Raw genomic sequence first — 8,909 nt, forward strand, 5'->3', positions numbered from 1 at the left:
TGTGGGCATTTTCACATCGATAACCCTTTAACAAGTTTCAACCCCCTCCTCTACTCCAGCTCTAGGTATAATATGAAAATCCACAGAGAAGAACAGTGACTAGCTATGGAACCATAAAAAATGATGCCAGTCAGAGGCAAGCCTAAAACAGCAGTGAGACATTTGGTTTAAGAGTCTTGACCTTCTCCACAGTGGGCTGTGGCTTTTCTGATCCGTAGACCTCAGGCCTTCAGCTCAGAGGCTCTAACTCTGTTGGCTGACATAGACACTAAATTGGCCACACTGTCACCACACCCTGAAAAACCATAGGTCGTCTTTGTAAGGGTTCTGTTTTGAGAGTAGTGGCACTGTAAATGGGCCTATTTACGAATAACTGTGAAGGAAGAGATAGTTATCTAGTGTCATATCAGTATTTTTGGACAACATAGTTGTCAGTGCCTTATAAAACCAATAAAAATATTACTATTATTGTATTATTTTCTGATCTGTCAGCAACGTTTTGGTCACCATTGGTTTTCAGTCACCATTCTTATTTTTGGTCATTCTGTGTTTGTCTCCTTCCACTATCCATCCACTTGGCAGACAATCTCAGACTTTCCTCCATATCCTAGATCCAATTGCTCAAAGGTCTCATAGTCTCTATCACCAGACCTTCCTTGCCCCCCTAAAAAACCCATTTCCATTATTCCCATTTTCCTCCATATTTCAACCCCCCTCAAATCTACTCTTATGCCTGGGCCACCGCAGTACAGCTGCACTGTTGTTAGCCCTGGCAGTGTCTCTGCTTCGTTTTTGCAGCAAAGATGCTGGTATAACTACTGTATTTCCCTAGGTATTAAATGCCAGAACACTACAGTATGAAGCAGTGCATCTTCCGCTCTTGCAATAACCTTGTTAAAGCAAATGTCAGAAATGCTGTAATGCTTTTACTTTGAAACTGTCACAGGAAGTGTTGCAAACATTTATGTTCAGACATATTTGAGAGATAAACATTGAAACTGTGGTGAAAGATAATTTTCACTGTCTTATCTGCTGTGAACTGTGAGCAGTATGCAATATGCAGTATGTGAGCAGTATGCAGTATGTGAGACCTTAAATCTCTAGAAGAGCAGTGCAGCTTCCGCGGCTGAACCGCAGGCAGTGTGGTGGCTCTAATTTGTTAACATCGGCACTGAAATGAAAAGCAAGCTGTTCCTGGACTTTCAGTCTTTCAAGCCACTCGTGTTAAAGACTTCTCATCTCGCAAACCCGTCGGTAACTTGTTCCTTAACCTGCCTGCCTATGCCCTTATCTTCAAATGTAGCCACTTTATTATTTGCATCTGAACCTCAGTTGTGACAGTATGATTACACCTGAGTCTGAGATGTGAAGGAGAAACTTAAGGAAGTGATATTTTCCATAAAATGTATTCTATCCCTCTGTCAAAAAAGTATGCAGCTCTGTCCCTATCTGCCAGAGGACTTCAAAACCTTGGATGAAGATGCCATCGCTGAGTTTGTGGCTTCTGAATCACAGCTTGCCTACCAAAGCATGAGCTTTTATAAGTTTGTCTTATAAAAAAGCCACTTCACGAGTGGATGGCGGGAATGCACCATGATGGTTGTTGCCATCCGCCAATAAACCCAGCAAAGAAGAGGAAGAAGCCACATGGCCTCTGTCTGACTGCATTTAGGTCCTTGCCGCCTCTGCTATAAACCTCAGTTGTGACAGGTTAAGGTTTTGTTAGATTTAGACACATAATGTACTTGGATAAGTTTTTGGAATGATTGTGCTTTAGGTTAAAATAACCACCGGAGTCATCCACCAACACTGAGCTCTACATCATCATTTCACTACCACTTATTTTGTTCCTGATAGGCAAGAGTCATAATTCATACAGCTGCTAAACGTTAGTTAAACATAAACATGGTATTTCTAAGTCATTTTTCTTGGGAGGACTGATCTAGTTTTACCGAACCATAGACTCAAAAATAGAAGGTAGATAAATGATAGACTAAAAATGTTGCTCTTAATGAATTACAGCATGGTTTCCAGTCACTCGTGACAGGCTGGTCCTACAAAATAGGGTAGCACTATGTATTTGTTTATTAAGTTGTAAAGAATAAAACAATGCTAGTGGCTGTACATTTTTAGCTATTGTCTCGTACTAATTATAAATATACATCATGCAAAGTAATATGTGGGTGCCAGCTTCTGGTATTGATGGCTCTGATATTTCTATGAATAGTAATAATAATACAAACTTTTGTTACTAGTTCAATCATTAGTTTAATTCCTTCAGTAGTTGTGCTCAAGGAGAGTCCAAACTCCAACAATACTCAGAAAGTTCATTGTTAAAAGTTTAAAATAACAGTAACGCACTGGTAACAATTAATCCCCCCCTCGAAGTCTGCTCTGATTGGCTAGCTGGCCTACTCTGTTTTGATTGATAAACCACTTCCAGCACATCTACCTACTAATCCCACAAACATCTGTTGTCTTTCTGTCTGTATTTGGAACTCATATCTTGGGAACTGTTCATTTAATCAGCCTCACACTTGGCTTGTCAATTTTAAATTGCCCAAGAAAGTGCAGTACCGAATTTTGTGCGGCTAGAATATGTCTTCTTCTACATGCTCTGATAAACTACAGCAGTGGTAGGTAACTGGGTCAAACAGTGGGTCACACATTACAGCGAGATCAGTTTGACTATTTCTTTTTATTATTTCACCATATAAGACTGACACAGACATTCAGAAGAGTCATGGGAGCTGACCTCAGTCATGACAACATTATTCATAGAATACTTAAGCAATTGGTCTTCAAAGAAAAAGCACAACGTCTCAATGTTGGTGCAATTCTGTAAATCTAGCTGAAATATTAGTTTTTATTTGGAAAAGTTACCTCTTCAGAAATTACTATCACACGTCTGAAATAGGCGACTTGCAATGCATGAAAATTTAGTAGCAGTTTAGTAAATCATTTAAACTTATACATAAGCCACACACATAAACAGAAATAAAGCAAATTCAGTTTCATGTTAGGAAAAACATTGACCATAAAATCAGGTAGAATGAACACAACGTTTTCTAACTTTACTGTGCAACCCTGGACTGTTTATAAAAAGCTCTTCACACAATGTTCAGTACACAAACAATACAATAAGTGCCAGTATACGGTAGAACTGTTGTAGGAGGAGTCACTAATGACAAGGAACCATTCTGAAGTAAGATCCAGCGCAAGGGGTCAAGCAAAGAGCCCACCACAAGAAGCACAGCACCAACATAGGAAATTCAACCCTCACCTCTTGCCTTACCTGGCTTTACTAGGAGGCTTTCTCGATAAATTATTGTTTTACTTTCTAGACCTTTTACATGCACAAAAACCCTATTCAACACACTAGAGGAAAGGTCAAAACTGAAAAAACATAATAAGTTTCCATTAAGTAAGTTACTGTTGACCTAACAACATTAGTTTTTAGCACAGTAAAAAAAGAATCTCACAATGCTCGAGGTTACCATGGAGGCAATTATGGTACTTCTAAAAGTACTGTCAAAATAACTCAATGCTTAGCTTAACATAAAAACAGGGTTATGTGACTGTTGTTGCCAGGTTACCAGCAGCGACACAGCCAATAATGGATAAATGGAAACTGTGACTTGTTAAAAAATAGTAATACCATTTAAAACAACACATTGTCCTAAAACAAGATACAAAATAATCTTCTTTTTTTTTTTACTTTGGATAGCACCTAACTGAGCCCACCTGCTTCCATTTTTTATGCTCAACAAGGACACTCCAGATATATCAATCTTTTTTCGACTCACTCTTAAAAAGAGATTATTCCAAAGTACTAAAGTGATCCCTCTAAGGTAAAGATTGATCTTTAATCTTCAGTGAGATATTTAAGGCAGGAATCTGGGATAATCTGAGCATTGCTCTCATAAAATAAAAAAGGAAAATCTCAATGTGGGTTCTTCATAGCCCCCTGATGCGATAGTCCAAAGTTAAAGGGACGCTTGAGGTCCCCTGCAGAACCTATTTTGTTTGGAGGGTGTGAGGACGATGGAAAGAGGGAGAAACAGTGTGTAGGAAAAAAAAAGAGAAAGCTCAATGTCGTTATTTAAAGATTGACACTGAGTCACAGTGAAGGAACACAGACCGACCAAGTCATGATAGACACAGTTTTGACCTTTTTGGTTTTCTAACCATATATGATAAAAGTCTTAAGAAAAAAAACATTTTGCAGACGAGTGTATTTAGACAGCTGTTAAGAAGCATTTGATGTGTGTGTGTGTGTGTGTGTGTGTGCCTACCAGTACCTAATCCGCCTCTTCAAAGTGACAGCCCACTCAGTGGAATCAAGAAGGAGGCGGCCGGCTTGGTGGTTGGTTGGTTGGTTGGTTTTGTTGGTGGCTGGTTGGTGCTTTTTTTGCAAAGGGGCTGGAAGTTGATTGGGCATTTTTGACTAGGAGTTCCTCCGTAAAGACACTGCTGAACTAAGGCAGGTGCTGACAGGAGCTGGAGAAACTACAGTGGAATTTGTTCAGGAATTAGTTAATTATATTTTACCCCAAGACGATGTGAAGAAATGTTTCAGAGATATATGCTTGGATTATCAGAGGAGACCATATTAACTGAAGCCCAACATTGTGAGGATTTTCTGCTTGATATTTCACAATCTTATACAACAAAAAGACTTACCTGAATGACTCGAGGCTGTGGAGGGACGTGTTGGATCTGACAGGATGGCACTGTAGTTCAAAGGTGTGGAATTTAATTTGAGTATGCTCTGTGTTTGAAACCTCTATGAGCTTTGTGAGTTTCTGAAACTCAACAAATGTACCATCTGTCCCCTTTGGAGGCAAGACCCAACTCTAAAGACCTCCGTAAGAAACGAGAGCCAAACAACAATAGGGATTTACAGGGACTTGAGCTGAACTGAAGACAGAAACAGATTCTCTCTAACAAACTGGAAAAACAGCCTGGAAATACTGAGAAAAGCAGTAAAAGTCACAACAGCGTATCACTACGAAAATCCTCGGATCCCCCACGGATCCTGTGTTCAATCCGAAGCCATGGTGGTTTGAGATTTTGACGGTTCCCCTCTGCTGTCATGTCGATGTCAGCTACACCAGGAGGCTGCGGTGAGGCAGACAGCTCGGTGAAGTGGCAACTGTGTTATGATGTCACTGCCAAGACGTGGTGGATGGTAAGTCCCCCTCAAGGTCCATTAAGTAACATGATTCAATGATCTTGTATGTTTACTGTAGAATCAATCACTACTTTTCTGGTTGTATATATTGTGCATTTTGATCAAATTCCTAACCATCCATTATTGATGATTGTAAGAAGAATACAGTGTGTGCCTGGAACAGCAGTACTGATGAGCACACAGAGAATAAACAGCACAGGTTGCAGCTCTTTGTAACGTTCAGTGACTGTGCGTTAGTTTTGCTAATTAGCATTAGCTGCTTATATACTCAGAAACAACATGAGCTCAGCATCAAACTTCATTTCTTTACTCTCCAAAAGCTGTCAGTAAAGTAACACCGATGTGGTTTTGTTTCAATTTCTATTATTTCTTTGCTTCTGTTAAAGTTAGCATACAGCTAGTCCTGGCCCTGCCTCTACCATCAATCACTGATAGTCCTTCCTGTCCAGTCTAGCTCATCACATGTGGTTAAGAGACATTGTTGATGTCTGACACCAATGTGTGTGTATGCATTTGTCTGACACTTCAGACACTGACTAATACTAGACCTTAACAAGGAACTCTTTATTTCTTTTAGTTCTTTTCCTCCAGTTTCTGTTCCTGTTCCTCTCAACTTTGTCATTTTATTAAACAAGTCACAAAGCTTTGGAATGAGAGCTGCAAATGTTTTGCTCAAGCTCAAACACTTGTAGGCTCACATGGGCTGCAATTTGTGTTTCCAAGTCCACATATTCAACTTCACATTTTCAGTCAGATTACCTTTAAGATTTACTGCATGTTCTATCTGAAAAAGTCTTTATGAAAAAAAGTTTTCTTTTTACAAATTTATTTTACTTTTGTATGTCTGGTCATCATTACAATGACAAAACACGACAACTTACCAATGAAGATAATCACTTGCCACACCTTTATCTTATTTGAATCATCTGCTCACCCTTGGAGTCCTTTTTTAGCAGTATTGCAGAATTTGAGACTTAGCAACACAGAAGCATTGATAAAGTTATTGATTAATATATTGTCTAATGACTTCACAAAATATGTACGCAAAGAATCAGAGAGAAGTCAATACAATAACAAGAGACATTAGATAAATTGAATTAAAAAATCGGCTTTAGTTACTGTCTTTTCAAGCTCTGTGGGCCTTAATGATTCCCACTCTGACATATCTGGTAGAGTTGAGCTTCCTTCACATAAGCATCACTATAATAACATTTTTGTTAGTGACTGTCATTGTAATGCTGTACGCAGGCCCATTCGACAATGAGTTTATAATCTTTCTCAGTTAACAGTGGAACTCTCATTGCGTCTTCAATGCTTTGATAGACAAGACTACTTGTCAGTTGTCTGTTGTGCAAAATGAATCATGGCCACTCTGTGAAAAACTGATTCTGCGTCAGTTGGGTATTTTCAAATGTGTGTGTGTGGTGTGGGTGACTTTATTGTTACACATGTGGCATGATGTGTTTTTATGGCTGTGTGCTGAATTCATGTTATTCTGTTGTGTGTGCAATGTGTATAATTATGATGTGTGGAGTGACTATCAACTGGGCTGTGATGAAGTACTGAACTGTGGGGTGTTGTTTACACTGCACAACTCCAGCATTGTTACCACAGAAATAACAGAAGCTTTAGAGGGAAACAACAAGAACATGTTATTTCTCGTATTTACTCTGTTTCTAAATAATTGAAGTTAGAAGCAACAAGAAACTGTTCAGGATTTTTTACCTCCCTATAATGCCAGTCATGTCCCATTTAGGTTTAAACAACTCACTGGGTGGCAAATGGTGTGTAGGAGGGCAGCGGGCAGTGTGATCTTTATAATGAAGGCTGGGGGGTCACAGAGAGAGGGAGACAGATACACTGGCAAAAGCTGAGGAACGGAAATCCTGGAAAAACAGCCAGAAAAGCTGTTCATTCCCCGGCATGAGGAGAAAGAACAGCAATGACTCAAACACAGGGACAAACATGACACATGGAAGCAGCTACATGTAAGACTTAAAGTATCATATGTTAATGAAACCACTGTTTCAGTTTCTGCTAGAAGAATTTTCTGGAAATGAAAATCAGTTCCTTGAAACAAAGATATTGCATAGTCTGTTATATTAAACCAATGATGCAGCCCATTAATGCGATTATCTGTATTCATTATTACCTTTTTCCCACAGTAAATATCATTTTCTAGTTGCAAATCAGAGGGGGTTTCAAACCTTTTTGCAAGAGTGAATAAAACCTAGCTTTCTGGATGGTCTATTTTCCAGTCCAGATGTTAATGTGTAGTATATGAGAGGATGCCAATCCAGCAATATGTCACATCAGATGAATTCAGCAGTGTGTGCTTGTGCTCTTTAAACAACAAATAAGAACAGGTTTTGAGTAGGGTGCAAGGCCACACCAATGGGACTGTGGAGATAGCTGTTGATACAGTGCAGAAGGATGATGGTTTTAACATGGTGGAGTGTAGTTTTTTTTACAGGCTTACTGCTGTGACATCGGGTCAGTAGGCTGTTTGCTGGCAGTGAAGTGGCTAAAGGCCAGTTCATTATATTTAGTAGAAGTGTTTTGGCTGGTGACCAGAGAGCTTCATGGTTAGATAAACATGTTAGATCAGTACTGACGTCCCACAGTAAAATCTGAACATCTGCTCTGAAACTGACAGTGTCGTGACAAAATCTATGGATGACATGAAGACGTTTTTTTATTAATGTTACATGGGCAGATGGACCTGAAGTAGCGGATAAACGTTAGAAGTTGAGCTGGATAAACAGTACGTATATTTACACTGATATCAATGCCGATGAATCACGAGTGTGACACTTGTGTGTTAGTCTTTCTTTTTCTTAATGTAGCTGTGCATTTAATCTGTAAATGTCACAGGGGATCTGAGGATTGGACCGAGGCCATTTGTGCTCAGCCTTTTGACTGTCCTCTGTTAATCGTCTAAGCTGCTCCCATTTCTGCAGGGAGGCTTTCGGCACACCAAAACTCATTATTTTTGTTTGAAGAGCAACAGAAACCAAAGCAGCATGTTTTAATTTAGAGGAGTTGAAGTATTTGCACAGCCAACTGTAGGGTAGGAAGTATTCACACTCTTTAGAGTAAACGTACAGATATCACACAGTAGAACTACTCGATTAAGTAAACCCCAAACTTTAATAGTGAAGTAGACAGTAAAAATGTTTTATTACTCTTATTTGATTAATCTGCTCTCTCTTAGACTCTTAATTAGCCGTATTGTATTTGAGTTCCCAGCAACAGAGAAGCATTGATAAACTTATTGATTAATATATTGTCTACCGACTTCATAAAATATGAATGCAAAGAACCAGAGAGAAGTCAATAAAATAACGAGGTAGAGTAAATAAAATTCAATTAAAAACCTGATTTATTTACGTTGTATTTTGAAGCTCTCGGTTGGCCTTATTCATTCTAATTGTGACAGATCTGGTAAAGTTGAGCATACTACACATCATTTACAAATAAATACATTTTGGAGATTTGTTTTTCCTGTTTTCTGTTCTATTGGATTGATTAATCTAAAGTATGGCAGCAAATTTAAGGCCTATATACTCATCATAACTTTAGGTCATAGAAACATAAATAGTCATATTGCCACAAACTATATCTGCCAATAGTTCTCTAAACAGTGAGATCTATTCCTCGTCAATCAACATCATTGAGTAAAATTTGTATCAAATTTAATTATCAATTATTGCTT

The sequence above is a fragment of the Pleuronectes platessa genome, chromosome 9, assembly GCF_947347685.1.
Source record: "Pleuronectes platessa chromosome 9, fPlePla1.1, whole genome shotgun sequence".
Classification (NCBI taxonomy): domain Eukaryota; kingdom Metazoa; phylum Chordata; class Actinopteri; order Pleuronectiformes; family Pleuronectidae; genus Pleuronectes; species Pleuronectes platessa.